The following is a 19,306-nucleotide window of genomic DNA, read 5'->3' on the forward strand; positions in this document are numbered from 1 at the left end:
AGAAGTCATGCACACTGATTTGTGCAGTGGGGGCATTGGCAGTAGCTTCTTTCTAGAGCTTTTTTACTGCTGGAGTGAGAATTAGCCATAAACTAAATGATCCAGTTAGCCATGAAGAAAGCACTACTTGATTTCCTTTTCTTTCTTTTTCCTCTTTTCATTTGTCCTGCCTTCCCCTGACCCCCATTTTAATATGGATCCTTATGTGCCTGAATTTCTGTTTTCCCTCTGCCTTTGAAATATATCACCAAGTTGCTGCTTCCACACTCCCTGAGCTCCTGCAGCAGGGAGCATTGATTGTTCAGTTCAGGATATATCCTTACTTTCCTGTTTTTTACTGGGGGTGTAGGATGGAGAAAAGGTGTTAAGAGCAAAGTGTGATCAGACAGTAGTGAGATCAATTCTTTCATTTGTTGCAAGTGTGTTGGTCTGTTCTCCCAAGTAACAAGTGCTAGAATGAGAGAAAAAAAACTCAAGTTGTGCCAGAGGAAGTTTAGTTTGGATATTAGGAAGAATTTCTTCAATTAAGCAGTAGTCAAGTATTGTTACAGACTACTCAGGGAAATGATTGGGTTACCATCCCTGAAGGTATTTAAAAGCCATGTATATATGGCACCTATGGACGTGGTTTAGTGCTGGGTTGATAGTTGGAATCAAGGGTCTTAGGTATCTTTTTCAACCTAAATTGCTCTATGATTCTGTGATTCAAAAGCTTTTTGTTTGATATCACTGCAAATATGGTTTGAATACAGTGGTCATGGGATGCTGCAGCTCTCAAAGACATGTAGTAAAACACAAAGAAGTTTTTGAATAATACAGCTGTAAATACTTGCTAAAATCTTTGAAGATTAAAGAATGAGATATACAACTTACCCAAACCAGAGAAATGTTTTCCACAAGATGAGGAAGCATGGAGATTTCTACCATGGAGTCAAACCCTTGTTATGTTACATCCCTGTTGATAACACTGGGACTATTTTTCCTTTGCAATTCAGTTTACAAATCAGATATTTGGGATTTTGACTGAAATGTCTAAATGGCTCCATTTGGCTGAGCTATGGGTAACTGAAAAAGAGGCCTTGAAAAGGAAACTATTGAGTAAACCTTACTTGGGTAGCAACACACTAATGTGTTTTCTGCAAGTCCTGCCATTGCAATCAAAGTAGTTATTTGCTTTGAAACAAGCACAAGTTAATCTAGTTAAAATATCCTTCTATAAGTTTTAAGAAAAATAATGCTTTCTTTTTCTAAGTATTAATCAAGATGTATTTATAGATATCTATATCCAGCATAAAATAATAAAGGTTTTTATATTTATCTGTTTCTGAAGACTGTTATCACTAGCTATTTTTTTCTTATAAGTGTCATACACTGGAAGACATTGTTACAAGTAGCTTTGTTTTACAAATAGTAGCATAAATATGACCTTATTTATCATATTAATTAGTATAATGAAATGTAAAAATGATGCAGCTGTCCACATATCTTCAGAGAAATTAGCTAATTTGTATATTTAATCAGATTCAAGATATCAGTTATTTCTTCTGTAAACAATGTTTATTCAATCAGCGGTTTTGACATGCTAAAAAAGATATCCGCATTCTCATTATATTTAGAATAAAAGTAAGCTATTATACAGAAGAAATAATTTTCCTCCATCCATTTTCCAAAGAAATAGGGACTTCATTTTACACTTACTGAGGGGTTTTACTAGTCTCTTCAGTCTTGCTTTAGACTTAGACAATGCTATAATTTTTTCTATCTTCATATGATATACTGTGGTCAGTAAAAACAAATAAAATTTATGAGCCCCATGAGAGTTACCAGTGCTTGACACATGTTTGATAGTTGATTATGGTCAGTTTAATAAGTGAAGATAAACGGAGAGAGGAAAAAAGAACTGATGCAAAGGACATCATTCATCACCTCCCATAAGCAGACTGATGCCCAGCCAAGTCTACAAGTAATGGCTATTCTGGAAAACAAAAGGTTTTTTTATTGCTACTCAGTGTTACATGGTGTGGAATATTCCTTTGGCCATTAGAGCTCAGGTGTCCACTGGTTGGGCATGGGAAGGGTAGCAGAGCGAGAAAAAGAAAAAGCTGTGACATTTTGAAAACATTGTTCAGCACTAGCCAAAACATGGGTGTGTCACTGACACCATCCTAGTCATAAATCTGAAATACAGCATTCTATGAGCAACTACAAAGAAGATCAATTCTGTCCCAGCCAGGCCCAATGTAAGAGTGTGACTAAAGAACAGACTCTTTTTAAAATTTAAATACATCTTTGTTTATTTTCTTATTTCTGCTTTGATAAGCTACTTGGAATGACTTGTTAAGGTTTCCACCATCAGTTCGGCTCCAGTGAGGGGAGAAGGATTGCAGTACAAGCTTCTTTTCCACAGCAATGGATTTATAGTTTCACATTTTCTGATTATTTTTCCTGTGGCTACATGACCATCTCTTGGTCCCTGTCCAAATGCTGAGCAACAGCTCTTCATGCTTCTTTGACAGAATCAAGAGGTTCATGGTAATCATCGAATTTTCCCACTTGGCATCTGTCTGTGCTAAGACAACCCTACGGTTTAAAGGGAAGGAATCTTAAACTTAGGAAGATGTTCTGTGAATGTGCAGTACTCAATTGTCAATAATGATGAGGAAACAAGGGAGAAATATAGGAAAATTTTATCTTAATCCTGTGCAATTAATATAATTCTATCTGGGCTTGCTTTACCTTCCTCTGTGTCTGGTTTTTATTTATTTTTTATTTTCAATCCTGTAAAGAAAAAGAAATTACATTTAAAAATGTAGTTCTTTATAGTACTAGTTCAAATAATATCTGTGAATTAAACTCTACCTAAGCTAATAAAACCTCCTGCACACATTTAAGAGCACAATACTCCATTGTGCAGAGAACGAAACATCCAGCCTTGCAAAAGTTTTTATTTTATCTCTTAGTATTGCTGGACATGCGAAGACCTGAGTGTTCAGTTTCTCTCTTTTCACTTTGAGAATGTTTGTGAATTCTATAAATAATGGACGAATAACCTGAAGATTGAACTATAGTTCAGGCTTTTTAGAATGGATTTAAAGCACCTGGCACTGAGGAAAGCATGAGTACATTGTAGGACAAAGTGATGCTTCTACCAATTGCATAAATTGTTATACTGTATTACTGTAGTAATACAGTACCAATAACATGCTCTTTTTACCCCTTTTCCCCCCCTAATTTTCAGAATACTTTAGACTGTGGAAGAGAATTACTAAACTGCTGCTTGTACTTGGCCTAGGTTCCAGAGAGGTTGATTTGACAGTTTTTGCCACCAAGAAAAAGCTCCTATGGGACTCTGCTGCCACCCATGTGTGTCACGATCTGGTTATCAAGGGTTATTAGAAATGTCTCTGCCCAAATTAGGGTGCAAATGAGACCATATGCCAGTGATAATAGTATGGGTTTTATTTTATAGTAAATATGAGAAAGGGAGAGAGAGAAAAAGAAAGGTGGCAAAGAAGGCCACAGGCGTCCTGGCTTGAGTCAGAAATAGTGTGGCCAGCAGAACCAGGGCAGGGATTGTCCCCCTGTACCCAGTATTGGTGAGGCTGCATCTTGAATCCTATGTCCAGTTCTGAGCCCCTCAATACAGGAAAGACACTGAGGTGCTGGAGTGTGTCCAGAGAAAGGCAATAGAGCTGGGAAAAGGTCTGAAGCACTAGTCTGATGAGGAGAGGCTGAAGGAGCTGGGGTTGCTTTGCCCAGAGAAAAGGAAGTGACCTTATTGCTGCCTACAAGTCCCTAAAAAGACATTGTAGCCAGATGGGGTTTGGTCTCTTCTCCAAAGTAAGAAGTGATAGGACCAGAGGAAGTGGTCTCAAGTTGCACCAGGGGGGGATTACTTTGGATATTAGGGAAAATTTCTTCACCGACAGATTTGTCAGACATTAGAACAGGCTGCCTGTGCTAGTATTGAGTCAGCATAGATGTGGCACTTAAGGATGTGGTTTACTTGTGGATTTGGGAGTGCTGACTAATAGTTTGACTTAATGATCTAAAAAGTCTAACTCAGCCTGAGATTCTCTGATTCATATCTATGATCCTATGAGTTCCAAAAGCAGGTATACTTTTAGCAGTTGAGCTTTATATTTTGGTAATAAGAGTACACTAGGTTGGGGGTTTTTTTGTGGTTTTTTTTTTTTTTTGCTTATTTTGTTTGGGGTTTTTTTTTTGGTTTGGTTTGGTTTGGTTTGGTTTGTTTTTTCTTCAGCAGCTACATTTCTGATCACCTAGTGCACATCTCTAAGTTTTGTATTCTTGTACAGAATGTGAGGAAGTTTACAGGTTGTTGTTGGTTTAATAGCAAGTAAATGAGTCTCTTAGGAACGGTGGCTATATGTGGCCACAGCTATCTGCTCAGAATCTTAGTTATGTGTGAGTGTACGACTGTGATAGAAATTTGTAGGCCTGTTTATAGAGAACTAAATTCTCATCCAAATATTTATGATCTCTTGGGTCTGTTAATGCAGAGTTTGAAATAATGACTGTAAAACGTCTCAGATCCTGCATGGATGTGTTTAAAAGTGTTCAGTGATAAAGACTTCTTGATAGTTTATAGAGGACAGTTTGAGTGTCAATAAAGTTTTTATTCATTTGCATCTATAAGCATTAGATTAGACTATATAATTTCTTTTATAAAGCTTGTAAAGCCTTTAGACTTAGGGAAGCCTTTGGCCTCATTAAGATGGTATGACAAGATGAAGGTGGCAGCTTTGCAGCAGGGGCAGCAGGATTGTCTGAATACCTGAGGGGTGTGTGGTGACAGGCAAAGGGACATAGGGGATGGAATGGTGTCTGGGCCAAAGCTCTGTCTTAAACCTAATAGCAGATCCCTGACAAAAGAAGATCCCTCAAGGAAGAATGTGAAGGCAGGACAGGTAGAGATGAATCCTTCTCCTAATAAATATATCCAGCTTCTGCCAACCTCTGTCTTTGGATATGTATATGTATATATGTATACTTTGTCTGTATATAAGCATATGGGTGCAATGAATGGTATTTTAGAGAAGTAAGCAAAACTCAATTTCACATTCTAGTTTGTACTCAGATAGTGAAACTGTGTCAGGGGACTGAAAACATAATAAGTAAAGTGCTTGGGATGCAGACCATCCTACTTCCGAAATTGCTGTTCTAGGGGTTCTGAGTGCACTTCAGTTGAAATTTTCTCTGTATGGCTGCAGCTGTGCATCATCCCTGTTTTACTGGTTGAGAAAAGGCTACTGTGTATGTCTTGAATATGTTAATTCAAAATGCAAATAGGACAGGTCATTGATTTGAGATTTTGCATATGAAAAAATCTATGGAAGGAAATTCTATCTTTCTCAGGAGGTGATTCTGCTCTTCTACTCCAGTCTGGTGAGACCCATCTGGAATTCTGCATTCAGGTCAAGGCCCTCAGCACAAAAAAGATATGGACACATTTGAGTGGGTCCAGAGGAGAGCCATGAAGGTGATTAGAGAACTAGAAGAACTCTCTTTGAAGACAGGCTGAGATTTGGGATTCTTCAAAATCCCAAAAAGGGAAACTTTTTTGCAGCCTCCCAGTACCTTAATGGGGCTTATTAAAAGGAGTACCCTGTCCTGGTACTTTTTATAGGAACAAATAGCAACAGGACAAGAGGCAATGATTTTAAATTGAAAGAGGGTAGGCCTAGATTAGATACTAGGAAGAAATTCTTTACTGTGAGGGTGGTGAGGCACTGGAATAGGTTGTCCAGATGAGTTGTGTCTGCCCCATCCCTGGAAATATTCAAGGACAGGTTGGATGGAGCCCTGGACAGTCTGATTTAGTGAGTGCCATCCCTGGCCTTGGAAGGAAAGTTGGAACTAAAGGATCTTTAAGGTCCCTTCCAAACCATAAGATTCTATGATTCTCTGGTGAATTTTGCATATTCCTGATGTAGAATGAACGGGAGACTGTTTAAGCATTTTCTAGGTATGCTGCTCTATGGTTTCATTTTGCCCTTAGTTTCCAGGAAGAAACACTAAATGCAAATAATTTTTCTTTATTTGCAATAGGTCAAACTAATTTAGCTAAAGTTCACACCTATCTGCATAGAAGATTATTGTAAACACAATAAAATTCAAAGGTCATTTCTGTAACTGAAAGAGGATCAGAGGTGCTTTCTCTGCTATTTTAATCCACTTCAGAGCATTGTAATGAGTTTAGTAAAGGGTGAAAGTCCAAGACTTTCCTTTGTCATTGTCCTTTATATAACTCCATTAACTATTCACTGGTCTGGCACTATAACATGTTCAATGGTGAATGAAGGAGAGTATGTCAAGGGGAACTTAGTTAGAGTATAACAGCTCCTGATGTATGCTGATTTTGTTGATATGTTTCATCAGTTGAACAGTAGCAGCTTAGAAAGCAGAAGTCAATCTCACCCTGGTAATGAAGTCTTAATACTTACAGCCCATTACAAAGGTGAATGCTGATCTTCAGAATCAGGTTGCAAAAGCACTGAGCTTTTCATAGTTTCCAAAATAATCCTGAATAACAGACACACATTTTTGCTCTTAATCTGTTTCCTGGTGCTTAAGCAGGAACATGTCTTGTTTCTGCAATATGCTGACATTGCTAAATTTTCCTTTTACCTAACAATCAGAATATTTGCTGTGGAGCTGGTCTAGTCCAGCTGGGCCCTTTTGGAGCAATGTAAATGGAGGCTATTAGGACATGATAATGCTCTTGGGCCTAAGGCATGAACACATTAGTGAATTGTGAATACATTTAATTTAACTACCTGCAGGTGATCATCTCTTCAGGAAACTGTTTTCAGTTCAGATGGTCAGAAAAGCCTATCCAAGATTCACTGTTCAATAGTTTGAAAATAGTAGAAATGAAGATGACTTGTTGATGTCACATAAAAGGCAAATTGTTTATCCTCTCCTGAACAGATCAGTTGCTCTCTATTCTTGAAAATGGTGCTTAACTCTAGTTTTTATAATACCAATTTGCTGTATTTTTTTATATTGCACAATCAAATTAATGAAAATAATTAAAATATTCTGAAGAGAGAAGACTTACAGAGAAATACTTAGGTTCATTGTTTTTCTTTTCTATTCAGCTTTTAGTTGGTACAATGACTACAGGTTTTGACTTAATTGTGATGATGTGTGCAAAGCTGCTGAGCTCTGGTAGATGATAAGAACCATGGAATCAGAGAATGGTGGGCTATTTTGCACTAATTGCACTAACTATTATATATTTGCACTAATTTTCAGACTTTGAATATTCTGCTCAAAAAAAAGGTTTGTATAATTTGGTTTGATTGTGCTACAGATACTGTATAGAATAGCAGTATCAGAGAACACCTTGGGTTGAAAGGGACCTTAAAGATCATCTAGCTCCAACCCCCCTGCAATGGGCAGAAATGCTTTCCGCTAGACTAGGTTGCTTAGAGCTCCATCCAACCTGGCCTTCGACACTTCCAAGGTTTGGGCATCCACAATTTCTCTGGGCATCCTGTTCCAGTGCTTCATGGCTCTCATAGTAAAGAATTTGTTTCTAATATCTAATTTAAACCTACTTGGTTTCTGTTTTAAACCACAGCCTGTTGTCCTGTCACCACATGCCCTTAAAAAAAGTCCCTCTCTATCTTTCCTGTAAATATGCTTCAGCTACTGGAAGGGCACAATTAGGTAACGCCAAAGTCTACTCTGTTCTAAACTGGATAAACTCTGTTCATTCTGCTTTTCCTCATAGGAGAAAAGCTTCATCCCTCTGATCAGCTTGGAGCCCTCCTCTGGACTTGCTTCAACAGGTTGATATCTTTCTTGTGTTTGGGATCCCAGAGCTGGATTCACTACCCAAAATACCATTTTCTCTTTTCAAAGTCAGCACAGTCATAGCTATGGATTTATAAGGCCAAGGCACCCTCCTAGATCTGTTGCACCCATTACCCCCCAGGAAGCCCCAAATCCCAAAAAACAAACCCAAATACCCAATCAAACACTAACAAGAACCCAAAATCTCAAACCCTGTCTGGAGTAAAAGGAGAACCATCTTTTCATTAAAGCCTTGAAACTTCCAAGTTCATCTAACTTTGTCCTGAAAGACTTTGACTGTGGAGTCATGCGCAGATTAATAAGGAAATCAGTCCTGATACAGAAAGATTGATACAGCATGTGATTCTTCCAACTAATAAAATGCCAGTCTGAAATTACCCAGTTGAACTGACTAACTCTATTGAAAAGAGGCTAACAGTGTTTCCATGAAAAAACACAGCTCCATCAATAAAGTTTCTAAGCTTTATGGTACTCCCCAAAAGGGAATTACATCCCGAGCGGATGAGGCAATTAATCTCTGTTTCCATGTCTTCACTTGGAGACTTCTGACTGCAGTGAACAAAGCCTTTAAAAGCAATAAAAAAGGGTTGCTCCCTGACTGCTCCTACAGAAATTTATAGGATATTGTTCGCACAAAGACATTTCCCAGTGGAATGTCTCTTTTCACTGGTGGACTTCAGAAATTGCATGACCCACAAACCAAGCACCTACATATGTGAACCGAGTGTGTTAGTAGTCTATAAGAATGGGATATGAGATGCTACATTGTATTTGGATTATTAGACAAGCCAGATCCTGAAAACATTTAATGAGGATGCTGGTAAATGTGACAGCTCAACAACAGCAGTATTTGATTTCACATTAATTTATCACTGGTGGAGAACAGATATATTGTTTTTCAGACACATCTGTATTCCTCAAAGAAAATCAATTCAAGTTGAAAGAAAGTTGAATGCCAGGAAGAAGATCATTAGGTGTGATAAATGCATCTGTGAATGATCTGAGTGTGCTTGCTGAAAGAGGAGAATTTCAGGAGACTGAAAAAGGGAAAAGTTTTCAGGTCTGAAAAGTTTCTTGTTCGCTGTATTAGTGCCAACTGATATGTCTCAGGGCTTTCACTAAAAAACTGGAAATTATTTCCTCTCATACTCTATGCCTTTCTCTTGGCTAATAAAATGGGCAAATGGATTCTGGTGTGATTAAAAGTAAATGCTTACTTTATTTAGCATTAGCTTCACAGGACAGAATCCTATGTAGAGTGGGTAGATCAAATTTTATTGGAGTAGTTTGCATGTAGAATGTACTTGTCCTGTAGCTTTGTTTAAATCAGCAGGTTAAAGTTTCTTTTGAACATTAAAAGAAGAAGTCAAGATACTCAGTATATTACATTTATTTTTGTTTTGTCTCCTGAGGGGCATGAGCTCCAGATAGTTTTGTGGAGCCTGAGTTATCATAGGACTCTTCTGCACTGTATTTCAGTATTTCAGTGTGCTGGGAGAGAATCTGTCATGCATGTTAGCTGGATCTTAGTTGGGTCACAGGTAGAGAAGAGCAATGTTCTCAGTTAATGGATGGTGTCTCCTCTCCTATCAATGCAATTTAACTAATCTGAGTTACACCAGTGATACCAAATGCAAAAATAAAAATGGAATTACTTTAACTGATCCTCAAAATGCAAAAGTTGAATTGATTTGCAGTCTTTTCACTTGCAGCTTATGAAAAACTTATAAATTTTAGTAGTATTCAGTAATCTGTATAATTTTAAAGTTCTCTGGGTCTACCGTTGCTTATCTTCTTACCTTGCTTGTCCTTTAACCTAAGAAACATACAAAACCATCATGTGTTTTAATTATCATTTTTAGGATAGACTGATTAGTGATATGATTCCGTCAATTTATCTGCGTGGTTGATGCATATCTGTAGAATTTGCTCCAATTCAACATAGGAGTCTAGTTCATAAACTAATTGTAAGGGGTTTAATAAGAATTGTGTGTCCTGTATGGGTTTATTATAAAGTTGGTTATTTTTTATAAGTTAAGAATTTGGTTTGACCCTCGGTTCCCTCCATGTTCTCCCTCATAATGGTTCACTCCTTCCACCAGTTACCTGTCCCTCATTGTAACCAACCCCTTTTCATTTCTAGAAATTTCTTCGTCAATCTTCCCTTACCTAACATATGATTTGTCCCCTGAGCCTTTTCCCTCCCCTGGGCCATTCCTATTGGTTCAGTTGTGTCCCTTGCTCCTCCCCTGGGCTTCGTTCATTGGTCCCTCGTGTCTCCTCCCATTACACCCTTCCCTTTATCAGTGCCTCCCTAACGGTTTTCCCCTGACACCGTTACTGGCCCCGCCTGTGTCAATAAAGCACCTTGGCATCCACACGCGCGTGCACTCCTTCCTTCCTTCACCTCAGCGCTTCGCAGTCCTGCTCTCGCCTGCGTCACCACACCACAAACGGAGCCATTACCCAGGGGTTCTAACAGAGGACCTGGGAGTGGCGGGATTCGTGGTCTCCACCGGTCACTCCGGGAGCAGCTAGCCGAACCCGTCAGCTCCAGTGGCCGCGAGATGAGACTGCAGAAAACTGTATAGCTTGTGGCTGTGGAATTTTAGATATACTGGAAAAGCAGCAGGATTTTTTTTCTTTTGAATGTACATCCTGAAAGCCTTATGACCATTCATGTATATTAGAAAATGACTGATGCAGGAATTATGTAAGCTGGAAGACTGAATTTTTAGTTGCAGTACTCAGCGCATATTATGGCTTCTGGAAATGTTCATACAAACAACTGGGACTTAAAATTATCTATGGCTTCCAATGTAGGTACATGGTTGGTTCTCTTGAAGAATGCAGATTCACCTCCTCCAAATGTGTCAGACATGCGTAAAACTTGCCTGCATGTATAAGCATTTTACAGTTTGGCTGTTCTCTTCTGTAAAAACAGACCCTCCTTGGCTGCAAAGTAACAGTCTGTTTTGACAGTCACAGCTTTCTCAAACTTGCGTAGCAGAGATTTCTCCAGCTTAGTCCTTTAACAATTACTTTATTGCCTGTTTTTAGTCTCAGTCAAACAGCAAGACAAAACTGAAGCTTGAGAGGAGTCATACATAGTATATTGTCCTTAGGAAGTACAGTGAAGACATTTTCCTAGGGTTTTTTTTTACTGTTTATAAATTATAGCAATCTAAAATGGCCTTCTGTGTAATGAGTTTTTACAGTAAGTCTCTCCTGGAATCTTCATATACTACTTATGTCAGAAATCTGAATGCATATTCATGATTATTCAATTACTCTGCTTTGAATTGAAATAACATTAGTAACTGTATTTCTGTCAAAAACCTGCCCAAACACAATTTTTTTTTGCAATTCCTCAAAAATAAAAGAAAAAAAAGAAAAAAAAAACACAAAAAAATCAAACAAAACAAAAAAGCCCAACCACTTAAAAAAATCCATAAAACATCAAAAAGCAGTCCTGACCTCCCTAAAAAACCAAGCAAAGATGCCTCAGCCCCCTTCAAAATTTTTTTAACATATTAGTATTGAAAATTGAGGTAATTTTTTTAATTCAATCATTATTCGAGTTACAATTTTCTTTCTTTTTGATATGATTATTGTTCTCTGTTTAATATTATTTTCTCTATTTAAGACCCTTAACTTATTAAAACAAACACTTCTAAAACTGCATTACTAGGAAAGAGTAAATGCCAAATAGTTTTAAATCAGTACATCCTGGTAGAAAAGGATTTACCATACATTTAGATCATAGCTTATAAATGAAGATGTTCTGAGCTGACTTATACCCCTTTTGAAGAACAAAGGTCAAGTGAATACCTTGGGCCCTACAAGGGACCTGGTGGATGCCAAAGTTTCCCTCTCTGTCTCAGAAAAATCTCACAAAAAATCCACACACCTCCTATTGTGACAGCTGGCTGTGCATCAGAACCCAGTTATTATTCCAAACAAAGCCTGGCAATCCTAATGTGGGTGATTATTGCTATTTTTTAAAAGCAGATGTAGGGATATACAGGAACGTTGCACCGGAGGCTGAGTTTCACAGTGCATGCCAGACTGTATGTCATGGGTGTGAAAAATCATCCAGTCTGCACACATTTTATTTATAGACAAGCACATTTCCTCCAGGCAACAGGAAACCTGGGAAATTTTGTTCCCCAATGAATTCGTTTGGATTGGCTTGTATTCAAAATTATCAACCTTCCTGTTTGAAATAATAGCAAATTTCTGAAATATTTAGCAGACATCTGAATATATAGGAAAGGCTGTTAAAGGAATTCAAGACAGAAATTAGCCTTCAAATATTAGGAATTACTGTTGGCTTTGCTGAATAGTTCCCTTCACACTTAAAACAGGTGCATGTAGGCACACAGTTTGTGGTAATTGGGAGTGGGGCTGCGACTGAGCCTTATCCCCAGTGTGCTACAGCTGTGCAGGACAGGTGAGCAGCCTTGAAGGCAATGAGACATAGAGTGCCCAGGTGCACTGACCAATCACCAAAGGGTACAGAGGGCTCACAGGTGCAATGCAAGAACATGAGGGGTATTGTCCTAGGGTGACGTTATGATGCTTGTATCCCCATTCATGTGTTCTGTTAATGTTGGATATTATGTTCGGTACCTTTAAGACTGGCTCTGAAGAGGGAAAGTTTTGTTTTGGTTTTCTTATCAGCCTGGTGGGACACAGAGACTGCAACTTTTGCTTTTTCTGCTTTTGCTTTTCGCTTTGCTCTCTTGGTCTTGCTTGCTTCGCTTCTGCTTGCTTTTGCTCATTAGCTAGTTTAGCTAAACTGTCCAAATTTCTTCCTGGACTGTTCCTCCTTTCCTTTTTCTGACCATTTCGAACCTGCTCCGGACTGGGCCCTGGGAAACACCGAGAGTTTGCACCTTGTGGCCTGCAGCAGCAGCCCCAGTGCCGGAGGGACTGAGAACAGAGTGACCACCCCCAGAGAGACTTTCTGAATTTGCCATCTTTTTTCAGAGTGGTGTCATCCGGTATTGTTCATTTTGTGTGCTGGGGGTGCTGTGCCTGTTAAATAAACAGGTTCTTTCCACTCCTCTCTGAGGAATCCTTCCCGAACCAGTTGGGGGGAGGGGCCCTCCTTTGGAAATTCTCCTCCAAATTTGCCCTAAACCAGGACAGGAATAAAAGGTTGGGCTAAAGACCAAGAAGGGCAGATGCTCAAAGCCTTCTGAAGTAGTATGGTGTTACTCTCTGTGGTTGAAGCTTTCTGAAGTTGACACTGCTGACACTGTGTGTCGTGGCTGTCTCAACTGTGACATGTGCTGTGGTATATGCTGCAACAGGTACATTACAATAGGGTATTCTCATTCTGAACAATATTACCCTCATAATGCTTCCTCTCTAGAGTTGGAATATTTCATGGAAGATAAGCCTGGGGTTGTCTCCTTATGTAGACAACTTGCAGAAAGTAATGAGCACAAGGGATTTTTCTAACAGTTATGGAATGTAGTGGGTGCTCACACTGAGGAGCAGATTATTCAGTTTTTATTCTTGCAAGGCTTGCAGTTTAAAATTTATGATTAATGCAGAGAATGAGTCTTGGATCTTGGGTCCTATCCTGTGACTGTTTTAACAGACTAAATCATCAGCCTTGTGACTGACTCATTTTAAATTGGAATTAGCATTGCTTTCCTCAAAAAGCAAGTTAAGAATAATTTCTTTAACCTAATAAGGGTGGTACAGGTTGTGAAATTACAGAAAAATCTTTCAGTCGGTGAAAGCAGAAAGGAAAAAATACCTAATTTTCAAGAAGAATTTTCACAAGTATATAATTACCTGGTGCTGGAACCTGAAATGTGATTTTTTGGCTAAATATTCCAGATCTTAGAATAGGTTGGGAACATTGTTTTGGGTCTTCTGATGCGCTTTTTAAGCTATTATATGTACTTTTTTGATTTTTTTTCTATTTTTTTTTCTTTGCTTCTCCTCAAACAATGGACAATTTGCAAGACTAATTATTTTGGCGTGTTGGTGGGGAGGGTAGAAACAATTGCTATAACGGGAGGGGTTTTTTCAGTTTGCACATTTTATACCTATGCTAACTAAGAGAGCAATATTTAGCAAAGATAAAAGCAGTTTGTTCCAGGAAGCACAAAGTGAGATACGTTCACATGTGGACCCTGCTTCTGCACAGCAGAGGTGGCTGGTGCTCAGCATGAGTGTGCAGCACATCCCAAAAGCACTGGGAATGCCTATCCCTGCATGGGCAGTGTAGTTCACCTGCAACACACCAAATCTGCTATGGAATCAGCCTGGCATGTGTCATGGCTCCCAGTGAGATATGCAGCCAATGAAAAGGATCTGCTGCACCTGAAAACACTGGTAATCAATGTCTTCAGACTTGACAGTGTAGACAACACTTGAAAATGAAAGAAAACTCCTGGGGAAAGCCTTGATATGCAGGAGCTACTTTTGGAATAATCCTATAGCAAGTGGGATGTGCCCCAACAGGGAAACTATGTGAGAGAAAGCAATTAAAACTGGAACTAATCAAATATAATGCCAGTTGGTCCAACAAGTAATAATTTGATATTTACAATCTGTTCTGGTGTTGTAAAACTCACTGGGGGCTGATAGGAAGTGCATGATATTTTCCCTAGCAGAGTCCGAGTGAAATGATGGTACTGATTTTAATTTGTAGGGCTGAGCCTGCTTTCCTGGGGGTATTGACCCTCTGCTATTGTCTTCCCTCCCATGCTTTAACCTTACAATATATATAGTGAAGCACCACAGAGAGTAATTTGCTCCCTTTCACCTTTTTCCTTGGTGGCAAGACCACTGTCATCTGTCAGTGCAGTGGAGAGAAGATGATGAAATTTAAACAGACAGCTTAAAATTGACAATTTTATTTGCATCTGTCTCCCGTTGTGTTTTTCAAGCAGGTATGGCTCTTAGCCTGGACAGAGTAAAATATATTTATCAAGCTGTGTTTTAAATATGATTCTTATCTGATGCTAATTTAATAGAGCACCGTGACTAATTTTGTAGAAGCTGATTCTGTCATTACTACTGCTCTTTAGAGGTATAGCCAATAGTAGCAACAGATTAAAAACATTTTTTTCAGTATAAACAACAATAGATTGAAACAGCTAATCTAGCAAATTTATTTGCAAAGTTAGGTTTTCCAAGTTCATCTCACATGCAACTTCTTAAATAACCTCTTGCTTTCTAAATGTTAATAACTTCTATATTACTGAATTTGAGATAGACCAATTTCTTCACTATTTAAAAAGAAAAATCTTGGTCATTAAGTTCCGTTGTAGGTTGTTGATCAGTTTTCTTCCTCTGGATTCATCATTTTAATAGAGTTAGTTATAGAACATAATTTAGAAAAAAGTTCTTTGTGAAAAACTGCATTGCTTATTTCTTGCTGTGGCTGTAATTGAGTTTGCCTTCTTTTCTAGTGCCTTTTTGGAGAATAGGTGTACATCCAAAATTTCTCTCTCCCTAAAGTTCAACCTCATGATACATTTACAGAATGTCTAAGTGGTTGTCAGGCATGTCTGACCAGAACAGAGTTGAAAATGGATCTTCCCTTTTTAAACAAAAAAGGGAAAATGAACCTGGGACAGAAAAGTTTTGCCTATTAATTTTATTCTTCAGCAGATTGTTTCCTTGATCTAAACTGGAACAATATCTATTTCCTTGATCTAAACTGGAACAATATCTATATCTACCTATCTGCTGTTTGCAGTTCAGACTTCAGGTATCCCTGACCTAGTTGCTTGAAATGATACTGAATTGACAGCTTAAATAGTTTGGGCAAAGAAAACTTATTTAGTGCGAGACAACCTTGAGAAATCTTTGAAAGACTTATGGAAATTTCTACTCAAACTGTCTTATCTGTGGCTTTATGAACTTAAAAGTGAGGTTTAAACACATAATCCCCAAAATAAAAGTGAAATGCTGAGTGTGCATATGTTCTATTAGTGCAATGAAGGGAAGCAGAGGTAAAAAAATCTCCCAGTCATGATGTATAAAGCAAGAAGTGAATGGTTGGAAAGGAAAAGTAACTTCTAGGGATGTACTTAATAAATATTTTGCAGAGTAAATGATATATGAAAAGACAGATGCAAGGCCATTCAGGATTCATTTGCACAGACACATGCTACCAGCAGCCTGGATATTTTTTCTGATTTTAATAGTTTCTTCTGCTGGGAAAAATTCTGTCTGAAACAGTAGACAAAGTGAATGCAGGTTAATTTTAGCCATGAGCAGAGATGTTTTATGCCATTCTGCCCTGTGCGCTAAGAAACTGTGTGTGATGTCATCTGTCAGTTAAAAGCAAAGAAAGCGTTTGGTTGGTGATGATTTGTGCTCAGTACAAATTAACTGTGACTTCCACTCAAAATATCTAGTGAAGAACTTGAGAATCACTGATGGCTTTATTTATTTTTTTTTTTATTTTTCTCTTTTTTTAGGAAAGTGGGTAACTGAAGTACTGTGTTAAAACCCAAACAAGCCACTTCTTGGGAAGACTGTTGTGTCATCCAGAATCTGCTTCCAATACCTAATTTTCCCGGTGATCTTCACTGGAGAAATAATTAAAAATAGATTGATTTTAATGCACCCATTTTCACCATTTGTTTGTTCTGTGCTAAATACAAGGGGGATGACTACATTTTATCATTATAAATTACTAAAAATAGTGTTTTGAATGAAGAAATACTGCTTTATACTGAACATGAAAACTAAACAGCATATGTCTTAAGCAAATATCTATTTTCATATTGTGGAGACATGAATGAACAGATTTTTAGTATTTTTGTTTTATATACTCTGTTTTAAAACTTACTATATTACTAAACTTGTGATACGGAGTTATGGTATCATTATCATTCAGGATTTCTCAAAAACAGCATGAGATTACTAAAACTGGATGTACAATAAGATAAGGAGAGTCAGCTACTAAAACTGGATGTATAATAAGATGAGTCAATTACATTATTGTGGTTAATTAAAAAAAAATAATTTTTTGATCAAAGCATCTGGTGCCTGAAGGTCAACAGTTTAATGGACAGCAAATATGTATGGTTTTTGAATCATGTACTGGAAACATTGACATCAGAAATATCCTGAAAAGGAAAACACTCATGAACTTAACCTTGGACACAAAGCTATTTAATGAATTCTTATGCCACTTCTGTAATTACCTATGCACTTTTTTCACCGTTGAAGCTCTAAATTGGACATGTTTAGATCTGTCGCTTGTGGCAGGGATATATTTTTCATTGTGGATTACTTCCCAAGTAAGGTGAGAGAGTCCTCTGTATGCCTGACTGAAAACTCAAACCTGTGACTTCCAGCATTGCTTTCATGATACCACAACTGTAAATTTGGCCTTCTGATCTTCTATGAGTGGCATTGTTTTGAAATACTAGTAGTAAGTTATGTTTTAAAATTGGCTTTTAGGTGCGCCTTGTGCCACCCCATTGTCATTCTGCTGTTAACCATGAAATTAAAAAAAATTTGTCACAGATCTGTTTCACTGCTTTAAAGCAAGCAGCAAGTTCTGGGAGAACCCCAAGCCTTAAGTGCCTTGGGTAGCTTTTATTTTTTTCATCAGGCAAGAAGTAAAAAAGTTCCTGTTCTCCCACAAAACGTTTTCACCCTTTTTTCAATTCTCTTTCTTACCTCTTGTTTGTTTTCCTTTCTTGGTGTGGCAACTGCCATGGCTTTGTCCTTCACCAATTACTGGAAGGACACCTTTCCAAATGTCAACAAAGATAAAGACCTACTGCTGGCAAATTTTACTGCAAGTAACTCTGAATGCTGAGGTGCTAATTATAGCCTTCAGAGGAAGCAATAAGGATGTTAAATCAATTGCAAAATGCGTGTGCAAGAACATTAATTGTAGTAATTCAAAGTTATTCTGATAAAATTCATGTGAAGCTGAGTTGGAAATTGTTCCAGTTTTGATGAATCACAAGGGGAGGGGAAAGGTGGCTAGTTTTGCTAGAAAATAGGTCAAAGCCTGGAATTTCTGTATGATAGGTATATTTCCAGGTGTCTAATCTCTTTTATCCTCTCAAATACCAATGTGACTTTTAATTGCCGTACATCTTTGGAAATTCAACTGTGTTATGTTGTGAGTACCTCTGTTTTATTCCAAGTGTTTTTCCATCAGTCTTTTCCAAACACAATTGGCAAGCCAGAAATTTTTTCAGTGTTCACATCTTTCCTGTAAACTTCACTTTTACAGAGGTATCCATGATAAATTAACTTTGACTCATCCTGTCTTGTAAGCATTTGGATTATGTGGTTGGAATGTCTTTATACAATAAAAATGTTCCAGAGCTATTATTTGCTCTGGTCAATTATGTGAAATCATCTTTTTTGGTTTTTTATAAATGCTGTTTATACTGGTAACAGAGAAGCAAAAACTAAAACAATGTGTCTAAATCCAAGCCAGAGTGACTCAAAGGGAGAGCCTGCAAAGTCACACTGTGGTTGCAGAGTACTATACACACAGCCTTATGGATTGGGGGTGGCAATGCCAGGAGACCTCACATCAGTCTTCAGGAACAAACAGAGCTCATGTTTTTAAATAGTTAACTGTCTTCTCATTATGATTTATTTTGTTGGAACAACAGTTTTGTCTAGACATGGAGGATTAAATGTGGGCTGTCCTGCTGCTGTAGGAGGAGAAAGTACCTGTAGGTTGTAACTGTTTGACCAAAGGAGAGTGTTTGTAAAACATTTGATTGAGGATTGATCACCTCTCTTAGCTGTTATCCTGATGAATAGCAGGGATATCAAACATTTGCAGGAGAAGAAAGCAGAGAGGTTAAAGGTGAAATTCTGGATCTGGAAGTTTTGTATTTATTTCTTCTCTGTGAAACAACTCTGCCATGACTGGAAAGTGCTCACTCACTCACTCTGCCATGTGTCCTGGAATGAAGAGAAAACAGTAATAGTTTTTTAAAAGGGTTTATACAAAGCTAAATTTCCAGGTGATTGAATCTACCACCATGGTAACAAGAAGCTTAGTGCTGGTACCTTGTGCACAAAGGAGGAGAAATTAGACTATTCCAACTGCAATAATATATATATGCAGTGATATCCCAGCTAAGAATTGTGACTTGACGGTCACATTTGTAAAGCTGTCTCTGTTTATAATGCTTGTTTCTGTGGACTTGAGCATGTTGCTGCTGCTTTAATTGTTTAATATAATTTGAAGATGCTAATATATTTGAACAATTGTTCTTTCCTTCCTTCCTTGGTATAATTGCAAGAATGTTGAGAGATTATTCCTTTAAAATTATCCTTGTCCTATAGCATTAGTTTAGTGTTATTGTTGTTCAGGAAATACTCTTTTGTTTTAAAGACTTCTTAAGACTTTCAAAAGACATGTTAAAGGTTGTGTTAACTTACCTGGAACAATGTTTCTGATAGAAGTTATCTAAGACACCTGATATCTATGCTT

The sequence above is a fragment of the Molothrus aeneus genome, chromosome 1 (genome assembly GCF_037042795.1).
Source record: "Molothrus aeneus isolate 106 chromosome 1, BPBGC_Maene_1.0, whole genome shotgun sequence".
NCBI lineage: Eukaryota > Metazoa > Chordata > Aves > Passeriformes > Icteridae > Molothrus > Molothrus aeneus.